This window comes from Thermobia domestica, chromosome 15 (assembly GCF_964235325.1).
Source record: "Thermobia domestica chromosome 15, izTheDome1.hap1.1, whole genome shotgun sequence".
NCBI lineage: Eukaryota > Metazoa > Arthropoda > Insecta > Zygentoma > Lepismatidae > Thermobia > Thermobia domestica.
In genome coordinates, this window is record NC_137468.1 from 172,893,910 (window position 1) to 172,910,449 (window position 16,540).

General features: G+C 36.0%; 2 protein-coding genes across 5 annotated transcripts in view; one reads left to right on the plus strand and one right to left on the minus strand.

The window, feature by feature from the left end:
- The window catches only part of LOC145671370 (DNA ligase 3-like), a 965,078-nt gene that overhangs the window by 96,834 nt on the left and 851,704 nt on the right, over positions 1 to 16,540 (minus strand). The window lies entirely within an intron of this gene.
- The window catches only part of LOC145671368 (retinol dehydrogenase 14-like), a 180,203-nt gene continuing 167,902 nt past the window's right edge, over positions 4,240 to 16,540 (plus strand). Inside the window, exon 1 of the mRNA XM_081740436.1 lies at positions 4,240 to 4,330. The gene's annotated coding sequence lies outside the window, so the exon portion shown is untranslated. The remainder of the gene's footprint in view (positions 4,331 to 16,540) is intronic.

Sequence of the window (16,540 nt, forward strand, 5' to 3'; positions counted from 1 at the left end):
TTTAACATGTGAATTTAACGGGTTTTGCTATTCACCTACTCATATATATTCGTGTATATCCATGGTCCTAGTAAATACATAAAGGAATTTTGGTAATCCTAACTCCTCGAAAATAGTTAATATAATATTAATCTATATATTTTGCATTTCTTAATTCTTTATATACTAGGGAATTTTCTCTTATATAATTTCCCTCTAGTTGAATTTCCACGATTTTTCTTATTGTCCGCCATTTTAGGCGTAACGAGGAATAGGCCAAACGAGGATCCTTTTTTCGCCTAAAATGGCGGACACAAATCTTATCATTTATCTGTCATAAAAGTGTCAGATAATTGGTTAGGCGAAACGAGGATTAGGCCAAACGTGGCGACAACGTATTCGAGTCCAAATTTTTAACCCTTAACATCCTGGACAAAACTGATTATAATCCAGGTTCTTCACTTTTTTTTTTTTTTTGTCTTCTGGACGCACAAAATAAACATCTATAAAAGAGTTTGCGTAAACTAAACTGTTTAGAAATTGTGCAAACACTGAGGATCTCATTTAATACTGAAGAGTTTGCAAATAATTGGATGTCCAATGTACTATTATAGCTAACTGCAATGAAAATAAAGAATAGACATTTTTAAAATATCTAAATTCTCTTCCAGGGAATATTCATGTAAAGCAAACGCGATTCCCTCCATACTGATCGAGATATGGTCATAAACACACCATTGGTATTACTTAAGTTGGTGTACGAATCCATGAAAAGCTAAAGCAAGCTAGGTGTCTTACGTTCGATTGGGTTATACGAAGTCAATGCATTGGTTCTTTGCACCATTATTACCACCTTTCTGGTAACCGAATAGTTTCCTAGTTGCTTTATGGTGCTGAGTCAACAAAAACAAACTGGTAGTCCTTCATTAGAAATAAAAATCATTCGGTCACATGGGAACATCATATCATAATTTAAGTTTTAATTCTGATCAATTTAATCTATCTATTAAAATGCTACAATAGCAACAAAAGCGCCTGAGCTCCAACGTATAAACTTTGCTTTCAAACCTTCGATTTACGGTTATTTGTGATTTTATGTTTAACAAAAACTGTGTGTATAAATTATTTAGGTAGACGACCTTTTTCCATATAAAGTTTACTTTTTTAAATTATTGTTCACGGCCTTTGTATTTTAATAAGCCTTCTCCAAAACCAATGCAAATGAATTGTGCTGCCATCTTTGGAGTTCTTTTAAACTATACGTTTGTGGGCGTTTATATGTTTGTGGCCAATCCTTTCGACAATGAGATCTCGGAAACTACAGGCTCTAGAAAGATGACAGTTTCATTGATCGATTGCTAATTTTGCGTAGATTGTCCAGTTTTAATTGAATATTTAAAAAACATGGATATTATTTCTTTATTACATTTTTACAGGTACATTGGAAATGTTGAAAGTAAAAAACTACAGCACCATATCCTACGCATTATCCATTCCAACACCACATCATTGTATATAAAGGTTGTATATGTCTCAGGCGTTTGTTTCATTGTCAAATAATAATGAAAAAGGAAGGATAACCATTTCTCCAGTCTAAGATGAATATTTATTTTTGGAGTGTTTTGCCCAATGAACACCATATATAACTGGCATTATAATTGATGTGTATGTAACATATTTTCTTATTAAATACTGCATGCAAGAAGAAAGAAAACACTGGTCATACTTGAATTAGAAACTCCAACCGGAAGTAGGCTCAAATCTTGCAAATGGTACGAGATATTGAGAAAAAAATAATCGAAAATTTATGATACCCCTTCTCGATTTTTGTAATTAAGACGTCTTCCACTTGTGTCTGTAAAGGGACATGTATAGATGTTGTGAGGAATGAGAAGGAGATTTATGCTCATATGCGAATGATGCGCTGTGTAGAGAGCACAGGTTCAGCTAGTCGATACATTAAAATGCTAGGTTTATATGTTTGTCGCCAATCCTTTAGACAATGAAATCTCGAAAACCACAAGTGTTAGAAACGTGCTGCTTTCACTGATCGATTTCAAATTTTATGTAGATTGTCCAGTTTTAATTGAACATTTAAAAAACGTGACCGTTATTTCTTTATTACATTTTTAGGGTTGCACTGGAAGTGTTGAAATTCTTTTTAAAAAAATCATATGAGTTATACATTCCAACACAACACTGTTGTATATAGGGATTGTATATCTCTCAGGCGTTAATTTCACGGCCAAGTTATAATGAAAAACGAAAGGGTAACCATTTCTACAAGTTAAGATGAATCTTTATTGTTTGGAGTGTTTTGCCCAATGGACACTATATATCACCAACATAATTAAATATATGTGTAATACACGGTGTATATTTGTTTATTACATACTGCATGCAAGAAAGAAAAAAACGCTGATCATAGATGAATTAGATAATAGTACCAAATCTAAAACAACTGAATTAAATAAACTTGTAAATCTTTTTCACCATCCATTGACATATTCGAGTACCCTTTCTCTTCGTTATTCGAGTATATCTTTACTTCACCACAGGAGATCTTTGCCCCACTGACCTACGAATTCAAGCATATTAAAATTTTTTGTGAAGGTGGATTCGAATGCGAGTTTTTCCAACACAAGTCCATTTCAGCAGTGGCATGGGGAAGGGGAGCCAGAGAAGCCGCCCCCCCCCCCAAAAGAGGTCCGACAATGTACTTTGGTACTTTGATGTTTGTAATTTTTTATATATTTTTATGTTTATATATTTTTATGTTTATATATTTTTTGTTGTAATTTTTCTATATGTACCTATAACAGCACTTGCACCCCCCCCCAAACACATCCTGGCTACGCTATTGCATTGCAGTAACTTCCCATTTATCAAAATCAAACAACCGATGCTTTACAAAATCTTTTAGTCACTAAAGACCTTCACGTTTTATTCGGCGAGAATGCAAAAAGAAAATATAATTAGTATGCTAATTAGTGCAAAGTAAAACGCAAATTTTGCATAGCCTGAACAACAATAGCTAGGTTATGACGTCCAACGTCTCAACCCCTAAACACAAGCTCTGAAGTCTCGAATCCGGAAGCAGGCTAACTTTTCGCAAACGGACCAAAATATTGAAAAAAAACAATCGAAAAATCTCCCCTTTATAATACCCCTTGCCGATTGTCATTACGATGCATACGTATACTAAATTTAATATTCCTACGACAATTCTAAGTCCAACCGAAAGTACGTTCATACCTCCAAACGTGCTAGATATTGAAAAATAATCGAAAAAATTCCCCTTTATGATACCCCTTGCCGATTCTCATTGCGATACATACATGTACCTAATTTCATCTTTCTCGACAATTGGGGCCGCGGTGGCTCAGTGGTAGAGCGTTCACTTCTGGTGTGTGGGTCCCTGGTTCGATCCCAGCTCGCGCCATGTGGAATTTGTGGTTGACAAACACCGTGTGCGTGAGTTCTCCCTGGATTCTCCTGTTTCCTCCATCTTTCCTCATTTCATTCATTTCTCATAATCACAGTCTTCTTTAGCCTACCGGCATATGCATGGGACGTAAAACTCAACGATTTCATTTTTCTGTCGACTATTCCAACTACAACCGGAAGTAAACGGTGCGAGATATTGAAAAAAATAATAGAAAAAATCTCCCCTTGCGGTTTTTATCAAGCGACATACATATACCACATTTCATCTCCCTACGACAATTCTAACTCTAAAACTAGAAGTTGGATAATGTCTCGCAAACGTTGCGACATATTGAAAAATAATCGAAAAATCTACCCTTTATGATGTCCACTTCCCCTCCTTTTTAATCAAATTACATACGTGTGTCATATTTCACCTACCTACAACAGTTCTAAATTCCAAAACTGTAAAGCTTTCCCCGCTGATCTACATTCTAGCGTGCAAAACTTTGGTGTAAAGGAGTTGAGTTGAGTACATTGTGCACACAGAACTACAAGTGCATCATAGGAAATTTGAAACATTTACGTGCATCAAATGGCGCGTTAATATGTATAAATTTCGTTTTTGTCACTGATGCACAGCATTTTCAACCCTAGAGAACGATCGAAAATAAAAAATGGGTCATTTGAGACATATAAATGCATTGTGGTTTAAGATTACTCAATTGATGCAGATGTTTGCATCTGTTCGCGGATGCATTTCTTCTTGATGTGAGCGTCACCTGTCGTGTTTTGTTTGAAGCTAATCTTCAGCACTTACTGCGCATGCTCGACTGGTTTTCGTGTTGTTGTGGAGCGAATTCTGACTTGTTATTGTGTGTGTTCTTTTGTCTAGTGCTGGACAGAACTGCTACGAAAAACGGAGGTAAGTGTATATTAAAATACGATATTATTGTATTAGGTAGTGCAAGTATGTAGTTATTAAGAAAAGTACCGTTAGCAAAAGAAAAATAGCAACAAGAACAAGCCATAAGGGATTCTCAGAAGGAACTCGTTTCCTACAAAAATCCACAAAGGAGTGAAGAAATATTTAGGTTAACTACAGTACATACTGTATGTTGAAGTGACTCATGCTAGTGGCTGCTTGATTCTCATTAAATATATCCGATGCATGCGTGAACTCCGAACCGCTATTATTATTATTATTATTATTATTATTATTATTATTAATAATAATAATAATAATAATAATAATAATAATAATAATACTTAATATTCTTATTAGGTGAAGGTTGATTATTTAGAAAAACTTCATTTAACTCGCATAAGTTGTTACTCCTGCACCAAGGGCGCCGATCCTGGGGGGGTTTAGTGGTCTGGGAGCCCCAAAGTTGAAATGGTCCTCTAACGAGGGGGGCCAAATTGCTAAGTTGAAGCAGGTTCTCCTATTTCTACAGTACATGGTCGTTCATTTTTCCTTTCTACTAATGCATATCTTTCATAGGGCCCTCCAAAGTTACACAGAAAACGGCGCCCTTGTCCTGCACATACCAATAGTTGAGTATCTACTAAAAGTCACACATGGTCACGTAATTGTGATGGTTTGGTTAGAGTATCGGGCCAAAAGCCCCTATTTCGTGATATTGAAGTAAATATTGACAAAACACGGGTATGCCTACTATTGAGCAGGAAATAAATTGAAGGTTAAAAACAGTAGCACGGCATTAACCCTTACATATATCGTATATGTTTATACGTTAGGGTTGTATTTTCATTATTCGATTTAAAAAGTACTAATAAAGCTTTTTTTCTAGAGTGGAAGCGTTCTAGAACACGTTACGTATGGTTTTACGCCTTTCTGGGTCGAAACATAGGGTGTGATACGTCATAACTTAAAACTAAAGAATTTTTTGTTAGGCCTATTTTTACTATTTTTTGAGTTACTTACTTTTGCACCTATAACAAAAATTCCCTTTTTCTCGATTTTCCCGCTCAGATACTCGAAGGAGACATGCGAATGGAAAACGTTTCAAAGGCTGTTCTATTCTGAAGAGAATGAGGTACGAACCATAATGCTAATGTAAATAAGGATGTCTCAGGAAATTTTTACCTGAGATCTTGTTTTAAACGGGAATTTATGGTACTGTGGGCATATTATTTTTTGGCGGGCTTACTTTTGCACCTAGAAGATCGATATTTTGCACATACATTCAGTGTACTCCTTAGTATTCTACAGATATATTTCAGATTTCTGCGGTGCCCCAAGTTGTGTTCAAACGGGTAAAAAGGTTTTAAAAAGGGATATTTTAATAAATCTCTTTATCGAGATTTTCCCGCCTCAGATACATGATGAAGACATGTGATTGGTAACGTTAGAAAGTAGTTTCCATTCTGAAGAGAATGAGGTACGAACCATGATCCTAGGGTAAATAGGGATGTCTTAGAAAATTTTCCGTTTTTGCGGGAATTTGGGGTATTGTGGGGATATTCTTAGCACATGTGTTAATATATATATATTTACCTTACTGTTCTAAATAGAAGCTTGAAATTTTGTAGACATATTCACTATGCCCTTAACATTTTTCAGTTGATTTTGAGATCTGTGTGTTAACACGGGGAGGGAGGGGTCCAGAAATGCTAAAAAAAAGGGATATTTTAACAAAAATCCCATTTTTTGCAATTTTTCCCGCCTCAGATACATGACGGAAACATATGAATGGTACCGTTTGAAAGACTGTTCTATTCTGATGAGAATGAAGTGTAAAACATGACCCTAGGATGTCTCAGAAAATTTTTATATTACATCCGAATCTTTTTGAGTCATCTGGGCCACTGTGGGGATGTTCTTAGCTGATTGGTATTTTGTTTCTCCCATCCTTACTATTCAAGCTTGAAATTTTGTACACACGTTTCGTACACCATTTAGTATTTTTCAGTTTATTTTGAGATCTGTGTGTTAACACAGGGTGTTCCGGAGGGACCCAAAATAGAAAAAAGGGATTTTTTCTACCAAAAGCCTTATTTTTCCCCTCAAACTTTCCATTTCAGGGACATGATAGGGAAATGTGAATGGTGCCGTTTTAACACAGTGTATAATAAGGAAAGGAAATTTCAAATGTAATTTCTGGTATCATTATCAGGTTAACTTTTCAGAGGTTAACAGGATTTTCCACTAGTGTTATGTTCTTCCAGTGAATTCAATTTGATTATGAGATTTAAACTGACTGTTACTTCATTTTTAATTAAAATTCGTAGTTTCATGAATGGGAAATGAAAGAAACATAACTCAGCATGTTTTGAAGGCTACTGATGATGTGTCAGTAGAGACAAGAGACACAGGCTAACCAGTACATGCTAACATGCTACAGGCTAAACCAGTAACGTCCTAGTTACTGTTCCATTTTCATTTTTTTTTTTTAGAACATGCGTCGTGTACTTACGTAACATCCTATATTACTGAGAAAGTAAACCTGATAGCGAAATTCTGATTTCAGATTTGAATTTAACATGGTAAATTACTATAGACCTACAGACTTTTATCCCAGAAATATAACTTTTTTAGAATATTGTAATTATACATCACAAGAACAGTTTTCATATTTTTGTACCTAATTCGAAACGTCCACGTATTTGTCCGTTTGCAAAATATATCTTTAATAATTAAAAACAGGGAAATGTAAGTGAACAATTCTTTCAGATGATTTTAAAATGAAACTTTGGATGTCTTCCCGTTTGGCCTTTTCCCGTTTCGCCTTGTGCCTGTTTTCATTACTTCAGGCTATGATGCTAAGATAGTATATGCTAATTTGATTGTAAGGCGAAACAGGAATTCCCCTTTGCCCTTTCCATTTCGCCTTACACCAGCGAAGGGGATTTTCAAGTTATGATAGGGAAATTTAGTGTCATTTTGGAAAACATTTGTAATGCTAGTAGTATTTACGTTTGAACGATCAGAATAGCGTATAATCAAAGCAAGTATTCAGAATTTTGTGTTATCTGCGTCACTGTTTAAAAAATTGCTCATGTAGCCTTGTATTTGTACCTCACATATGAAGAAGAGAGCGGCGGAAGAACGAACATCAACAATTACTAAGACATATAGGTAAGTATAGGTAAGTATATATAATAGTTGTAATAAGGTATAAGTAATTTTGACACTGAAGCTTCTCTGCATGTTTCTAATATTTACTCGTGCAACTTTTCCAAAAGTTATTTTAGAACTTTAAATGTGGAACTTTTCTTAAATGGCATCCTAGTTAGCACACAAATACATAGTCATTTATAGTGTAACACAATTAACCGGTCGTAGTTAATCAATATTCCGTCTGTCTTTACTTTCTAGAGGGAAAGTACGATTTTTTTTTTTTTTTTTTTTTTTTTTTTTTTTTTGCTGTTGATGTTTAAAATGAATTTATTTTCTTCTCTCCAGGAAGAAGATTGCTAAGGGAAATTACTGTGGTGAAACTGCATCTGTTGTCCCTATTTTTGGTGCCGTTAAACACTCTCTATATAACGTACGAGCATGAACCGGGCACCACTATCGCAAACGCAGGACGGCAAAAACTTTTATTGGGGGATGAAGGTGATGACACCAGTAGAATTCTTGTAAGTTATATTTTAGTAATCAAGAAAATAGTTTATCATTTCTTACGTTTTTTTTTTTTTTTTTTTTTTTTTTTTTTTTTTTTTTTTGAAATCGTGAAAATCTGTTATGACAATAGTAATAGGAGTAAGAATATTAATATTAAAGCATTTTCTTTAGAATGTCTGTGTTGTTTATTCTAGTCTTTCTATCTTCAACAGGTTTTCGGCACTATTGGAACTTTGAAAATTATGTGTCAGTGCGACAGGATTGCAATAGAGGGACACTTAAGACTATACCTCTCCTTTTCTCCCAAATGTACATCCTGCACGGAAAATATTTCAGCCATGTATTTGTTCTCCTATTCTGCATATTGCCCAGTAAAAAGCAAGAGACACATGTAAGATTACTGGAGATAATCATGGAAGAAGCTGAGAAATTTGGACTGCGTTTCAAATTGAAAGAAGTTTCTATTGATCCTGAGAAAGTAGCAATCAATGCTGTAAATAAAGTATTTCCTGGTTAAAATCAGAGGATGTTCCTTCCACTTCTCTCAGTCTGTTGGAGGAAGGTTCAGCCGTTAGGACTTTCTCAATTGTACAAAGAAAGCACTGAAGTGGAAAGATGGATTCGACATGAAGCAGCACTACCTCTGGTACCAACTTCCCATTTAGATGTAGTGTTTATACGTTTGCAAGAACATGCGCCTGATGTTCTATGTAAGAAGGAGTTCCATGATTATCTGGTAGACAATTTGCTGGATGATGGTGATTTTCTCTGTAAGTATGTTTTCTTTCCTACATAAACAGATGGCGTTTAGTGCAAGTTTTTTTTTCTTTTTTTAAGTATTAAATCATTAATTAAGCTATTCCGAGCACTCTACAGTATAGCATTTTCCCCATTAACACCTCATGTAAAGTGTAATATAGATTTTCTTGCGACGTGCATGTATTGAAGATTCTGCATACACTGATTTGTAAATTATCAAAAGAACACATTCTTTTGATTTACAAAAGAAATAAATTAGGCTCACCCAAAATTTTGCTTCGACTTTCTAACGTAGATTCTCCTGCAATCCTTTGAATTTTTAATGTGCTAATGATGTATTTTTACCTATTTGTAGTGACTTGTGGAATCACTTGGAAAACGATCAAGAACGAACGACTAACAATGCAGGACAGTGGCACGTCAAATTACGAAGAAAGGCATCAAGGGATCGCTTAGATATACATTCTTTCATTGAATTAATGAAGGACAAGCAACGTTAAAATGAAAGATTGCGAGTACTTCTTCAAGTGGGTTATCAGGAAACACTTCAGAAAGCTAAAGTAGAGACGGTTTGACGACAGGATTCACCGCCTAAAAGAAGACTTAAGAACAGTAAAATTGATGTAATTTCAAATACTGATGCTGTTTCATATTATATCCACATAGACACTTGATATGCTATTTCGGGTGTGATAATAAAATTTATGTTCTTCTAAGATATTTGAGTTTAATTTGTCTCGAATAGAAGAGACGTTGCAGTTGAGAATAAGATAAATCCCTCTTTGTTACAGAAACAGAGTGAAAATTCCCTTCTATGTTATAAGATCAAGCAGGAAAAGGCCAAACGGGAATTCCCTTTCCGCCTTAAGATAACATCCTTATCGGTTGTATGGCAAAATGTTTTGAGGGCATAAGGCGAAACGGAAAAAGCCTAAACGGGCATAAATTAGTATACTAAAATATATTATAAAAAACGATAGAAAGATTCAGAGAACATAGACATACAAAATTTGATTTATAATCTGAGTTGGTAGTTTCCACTTTTTTTTCTTTTTTTTTTTTAACTCTGTAAAGTTTTGTGTTTCCCATCGCTAGATTTGCTATCGGTACGATTTTTCTAACATTGACCCATGTTCTTTTATTTTACCAAAGATAATTTGGGGTTTTAGCTTTAGTGAAAATGGCAAAACTGCTCTTGTAGAACAACCTGTAAAAAAAAAAAAAAAAAAAAAAAAAAAAAAGCTATGTACCTAGGTATAATTAATTGAGTTCTTTTCCTTTTTTGACTTGTAAGATATACTATTTGAAGGCCTTATGTTTGTAACTATTTTCTCATAATGGTTGTGACATAGTTTAGATGGGTCTCATAAATTGAGTGGCCTAAATTGTATATTGCACATCTGATACACAAGGTTGTCAAGGGTGTGAAAACGATGGAATAAATTTAGAACACTACCAAAACTATGAAATCGAGGTTTATTGATGTGATGCACGACAGAGTGAAAATATTCCACTTTACATGAGAGCCTCTGCGACCATTTTGGAAGGTATCATACTGGATTTTAATTAATTCAGTGAAATGGGTACTTTACGTTCCGATACTATTGTTGAAATAAGGTGTGATTTCGTAACGATAGTATAGTAATTTCCTCTCTGCTTGTTTGCATCCTGAACAAAATTATGATCATAAATTTACAATGACAAGTTTTTGTATATGTTCTAGACCTATGTGATAAAAATTTCGTTAACAAAGAATATAGAAAACAATCTTGTTAATGTATTTAAAAATCACACTTTATTTCAAAAATAGTAGTGTATCGTAAAGTCTATATTTCACTAATTAACTCAAATCCAGTATGACAACTTCCAAAATGGCCGTAGAGGCTCTCATGTAATATGGAATATTTGCATTCTGTCCTGCATCACCCAAAAAGCCTCGATTACATATTTTTAGTAGTGTTCTAAATTTATTTAATCGTTTCCACACCCTTGGAAATCCTGTATATTTAGGGAATATGCAACCAGCGATACAAACCACTGTTTCAATTAATGCATGTAAATGCTTCAGTAGGAGACAAAAAAATGCATAACATTTTGTGATTTCAGCAAAACGTTTACCTGCATAATGAATTTTATGCACACAAGTGCATCAATTAACATAGTTTTCATTATGTATTTAGTTGCATCCTTAAAAATTATGCATCTAAATGTTTTGCTGGAGTCACAAAAGTTATGCATTTTTTTGTGTCAACTAACGCGTCTGTGGTTCTGTGTGTGAGGTTAACGTCCTGTTCAGCAGCGAGGCTATTGAGATGTGGACCTACTGATTAACGTGGAATTCGAACCACATGAGCTCCCGCCGAGAATCGAATCCGGGTCTCTTACGCCAAAGGCGCGTACGTTAACCGCTTAGCCATGAAGGAGCTCTTGGTGTAAAGAATCCTGTGTTTGATTCCCAGAGGGAGCATATAGAAAGAATATTTCGGATTACACTTTAAAGTGTAGGTCAACATCTCATGTAGCATCTCTGCTGAGAAGGGGCGGTAAACGATAATTAATCAATAAAAACCGGAAGTAGGATCGAATCTTGCAAGCGGTGCGAGATATTGAAAAAAAAATAATTAAAAATCTCTCTCCTTTATTACATCTCTTGCCGATTCTTATGAAGATACATATATAGGCCTATACCAAATTTCGCATTCCTACGACAATAACTGTAACTCCAAAACCGGAAGTAGAATCATATTTCGCAAATGGTGCGAGAGGAGATTCATGCTCATATGTGAATAATGCGCTGTGTAGAGAGCACAGGTTCAGCTAGTGTTAATTATAAAACTAAAAGTGACTATTTTGTGACTCTTAATCTCTTGAACCACGAGCCGATCTCGCTCAAAATTTTCAGCGTGGATTAGGTTCGGGCCTGGGATTGTTTTTATCTATTCATTTTGACGGTAAAACTTAGGGGAGGGGAATATATATATATACAGGGTGGGCCATTTTAATTAATCCACGGAAATATCTGACAAATGATAAAACATAGAAGAAATTTTTGAAATACACGTTATATATTGCTAAGGGGGAAAACCAATTCCGCCAAAAGTACCCCTCGCCGCCCCCCCTAAATGGGGGTAACGGGGGGTAACTTTGAAATGTCAAATGGGAACATGGGTCGAGTAATAGCTCGTTCAAAAGGTCTTGGAAAACTAAGTAACGCTGTACCAAAAGATGTTTCATATTGTGCACCAGTTTCAAAATGGCCGCCATGATATGGTTCGGAAACTCCAGTACCCGTAGTATGAAAACCATGGAAGGTAAATGAATGGAACAAAATTGAAATACGTAAATATCATAGGGCATATCGAATGATGTAATCCCTGTGATCCCAGTGGCCTGCCTGAAGGGGTCTTGTGGGCTAACTTCAAAATTTCAATGTCCGACCGGACAACGGTTCGCGCGTACGCTTGACCTACCCAATGCTGTTTGGAAGACAGACTTCATGCATAGAGAATTGGTGCACTAAGTTAACGCGGATGGCCACAGTTACATTTTGATTAACTATTAGCATTCATGTCATATTGTGAGCTTGAGGGACGAAACGGTGTGTACGTATATCCCCGAAATGCTTTCTGAATAACCAGCACGCATTGCATAAAAGTTTCTCTTTTTTTAGTCACTACAACGTCATCCTTACAAACAAATGTTTCAACCACACCATACCTATTTGTAAGGTTAGCCTTAATTTACGAATTAAAGTAGAGTTCTCGTTTGAACTTTCACTTTACTTTCCACCCCAGTTACATACAGAGCGCAGGGAGAGATTATTTTGCAGGTCTTGGATTTCTCTCTATACATTATGGCAATTTTACTCTAATATTTTTATCTCTGTTGTATTATTCTCGAGCCTTGGAACGCCTCCGTGGTTTTCCTATTTAATTTTCGTTATTTTCATTTATGTCTAACCGTATTCATACTATGGGCACTAGACGTTTTTTTAGATACAGTCACCATGTATTTGCGATCATTTTGAAAACGGTGTCTCATGTCGAAAATTTTCTTACAGAAGCTGTTTGATATTAATTTGTCTATGTAACGTGATGTTACTCGCTTCAAGCTGCTATTGAAATTTTCAAGTTGGCCCCGGATACCTTTCAGTTGGCCCTTGGAGCCACCCCGACAACACCTTTCGATGTGCCTTACGTCAGTTAGCTACTCCAGTTTTTCTTTTCTTGATTTATCTCCAATCGCTTTCATACTACGGGTACTAAACCTTTTCTCTGACACGGATACTATGTTTCGGCGGCCTTTTGAGAACACTGCCATTTCACATCAATCGTTTTCTCCTGCAATATGTTAGATTTTGTAAGATTTATCGAACTAGGTACCCCTCGACTCATGTTACTATTTGAAATTTTGAAGTTAGCCCACAAGACCCCTTTAGGGAGGCCACTGGGATCACAGGGACCACACCGTTCGATATTCCCTATGATATTTACGTATTTCAATTTTGTTCCATTCATTTACCTTCCATTGTTTTCACACTACGGGTACTGGAGTTTCCGAATCATATTATGGCGGCCATTTTGAAACCGGTGCACAATATGGAACATCTTTTGGTACAGCGTTACTTAGTTTTCCAAGACCTTTCGAACGAGGTATTACTCGACCCATGTTCCCATTTGACATTTCAAAGTTACCCCCGTTACCCCCATTTAGGGGGGGCGGGGAGGGGTACTTTTGGCGGAATTGGTTTTCCCCCTTAGCAATATATAACGTGTACTTGAAACATTTCTTCTATGTTTTATCATTTTTCAGATATTTCCGTGGGTTAATTAAAATGGCCCACCCTGTATATATATATATATATATATATATATATATATATATATATAGATAGATAGATAGATAGATAGATAGATAGATAGATAGATAGATAGATAGATAGATATAAAGTAAAAAAAAATCTTAAACCACCCAACCGCCAACAGTTACATTTGCAACATAGATGAAGTTCGGGCTTGGGATGACTTTTGTCATTTTAGTTTGATGATGCAAGGTAGGAGAGAGGGATTACATATATATATGAAAAAAATGAAAGTAACTGTCGTTGTGACTTCATCACTCTTGAACCTTTTCACAGATCTCAATCAAATTTTCAACATACATAAGGATCGGACCTGGAATAATTTTTAATATATCACTTTAACCGTAAAACTTGGATTAGGGAGAGGGATATATTTAAAATAAATAAAACTCTTGAACCAGCCGTCAAATTTACGGCATAGATGAGGTTCGGGCTTGGAATGATTTTTATTATTTTAATTTGACGGTGCAACGTAGGGGAGAGGAAGGGGGAGATATAGCCTATGTAAAAAAAAAAAATAATAAATTAAAATGATAGTAACTGTCTTTGTGACTTTATCACTCTTTAACCATCCGACCGATTTCGCTCAAATTTTAAACATAGATGAAATTCGGACCTGAGGTCGTTTTCATTGTATAATTTTGACGGTGCAACTGAGGAGCACGAGAGGGAGAGAGAGATTTAAAAATGATCGAAAATGACCAATATTAGTGTCGAATCTATAGTTTTCGGGCTCGCTAAAATCAACAGTGAGACTTCCGATGCTATTGAAAACCAAATTCAGTCTCGCAACTTCGGGGAGGGGGAGATCTATAAAAATGGTCAAAAATTACTAATGTTAATGTCGAATCCATAGTTTTTGGAGTCGCTGAGATTAACAGTGAAACTTCTGATGTTGTTTAAATCTAAATTCAGCCATGCAACATGGCGAGGAGGAGGGGAGAGACATACAAAAATGATCGAAAATGACCGATATCAGAGAGTACTTTAGCAAAAGGTGGCTTGCTAACGGAACATATTACTAATTTTTTAAAAAATTTAACCCAGCAAAGCGGGTAACTGATGCTAGTTATAAATAAATCAAAGTATCAGAAGTTCAAATCGTCCCCATACAATTAGTTTGCGTATAAAACGAAAAGAAATGTATTAACAGGCTTAAAGAAAAACGTGAAAACCAGAAATTAAAAAAAAAAAAAACTAAAAATAAGCAGAAACTAATAGACCGCTAAAAGCAGAAAATAATAGAAGAGGACTAAACAATTACTATTATCAAAAATTTTTAAAGTGACAAACCAAAAAAGAAGAAGAAAAGAAAAAAAGCCTACCTTAAAATTATAAGAGTGATTTATTATGCATTAATTTGTTTGGCTTAGTATAAACTACAAAATTTTATTGATAATAGTAACGTTTTAGTACTTTTTCATTTTTTAAAAAAATCAGCACTTTTAAAAAAATATTTACTGCTTTTAAAATCTTTTATAAAGACGGTTATTATTTCTAAAGTTTATTTTTCCACTTTTTTCTTATCGGAGTACTTTAGGTAAGTACTTAAACAATTGGTAGAACACTAACTGTATAAATGGATAGGGTTAAGAGAAAAAAAGTATATTTAAGTCGAAATTATGTACAAAGATACCCACAATATATACAGGGTTTCTCCGGAAATTAGTAGGACTGAATTTTAAATTTTATATATATTATATGATCAAAAGTATCCGGACACTCTCCAAAACATACGTTTTTCATATTAGCTGCATTGTGCTGCCGCCTACTGCCAGGTACTCATTATCAGCGACCTCAGTAGTCATTCGACGTCGTGAGAAAGCAGAATGAAGCGCTCCGCGGAACTCACGGACTTCGAACGTGGTCAGATGATTGGGTTTTACTTGTGTCAGAAGTCTGTACGCGAGATTTCCACACTCCTAAACATCCCTAGGTCCACTGTGTCTGATGTGATAGTGAAGTAGAAACGTGAAGGGACACGTACAGCACAAAAGCGTACAGGCCGACCTCGTCTGTTGACTGACAGAGACCGCCGACAGTTGAAGAGGGTCGTAAAGTGTAATAGGCAGACATCTATAAAGACCATCACACAGAAATTCCAAACTGCATCAGAATCCACTCCAAGTACTATGACAGTTAGGCGTGAGGCGAGAAAACTTGGATTTCATAGTCGAGCGCCTGCTTACAAGCCACACGCCACGCAGGAAATGCCAAACGACGTCTCACTTGGTGTAAGGAGCGTAAACATTGGTCGATTGAACCGTGGAAAAACGTTGTGTGGAGTGACGTATCACGGTACACAATAAGGCGATCCGATGACAGGGTGTGGGTATGGCGAATGCCCGATGAACGATATCTGTCAGCATGTATGTAGTGCCAACAGTAAAATTCAGAGGTGGTAGTCTTATGGTGTGGTCGTGTTTTTCTTGGATGGGGCTTGCACCCCTTGTTGTTTTGCGTGGCACTCTCACAGCGGAGCATGCCTACATTGATGTTTTAAGTACCTTCTTTCTTCCCACTGTCGAAGAGCAATTCGGGTATGGCGATTGCATCTTTCAACACGATCGAACACCTGTTCATACAGCACGGCCTGTGGCAGAGTGGTTACACGACCGTAACATCCCTGTAATGGACTGGCCTGCACAGAGTCCTGACTTGAATCCTATAGAACACATTTGGGATGTTTTTGAACGCCAACTTCGTGTCTGCAGGAGCGACATCTGGGCTGTAGGGTGGCTGAGGAAACTGTGTGACGCACAACTTTACCGCGTTACGCTGCTCTAACAAGCGATTCATTATGGACATGACAAGGCACCTTGAAAGGGGTTCATCTTAAACTCGATCTACACTTCCTGAAGGCTTGAAGGCGACTAGTGCGCTGATAGCTAAGACCACACCCCCACTCAACCAGCACAATAACA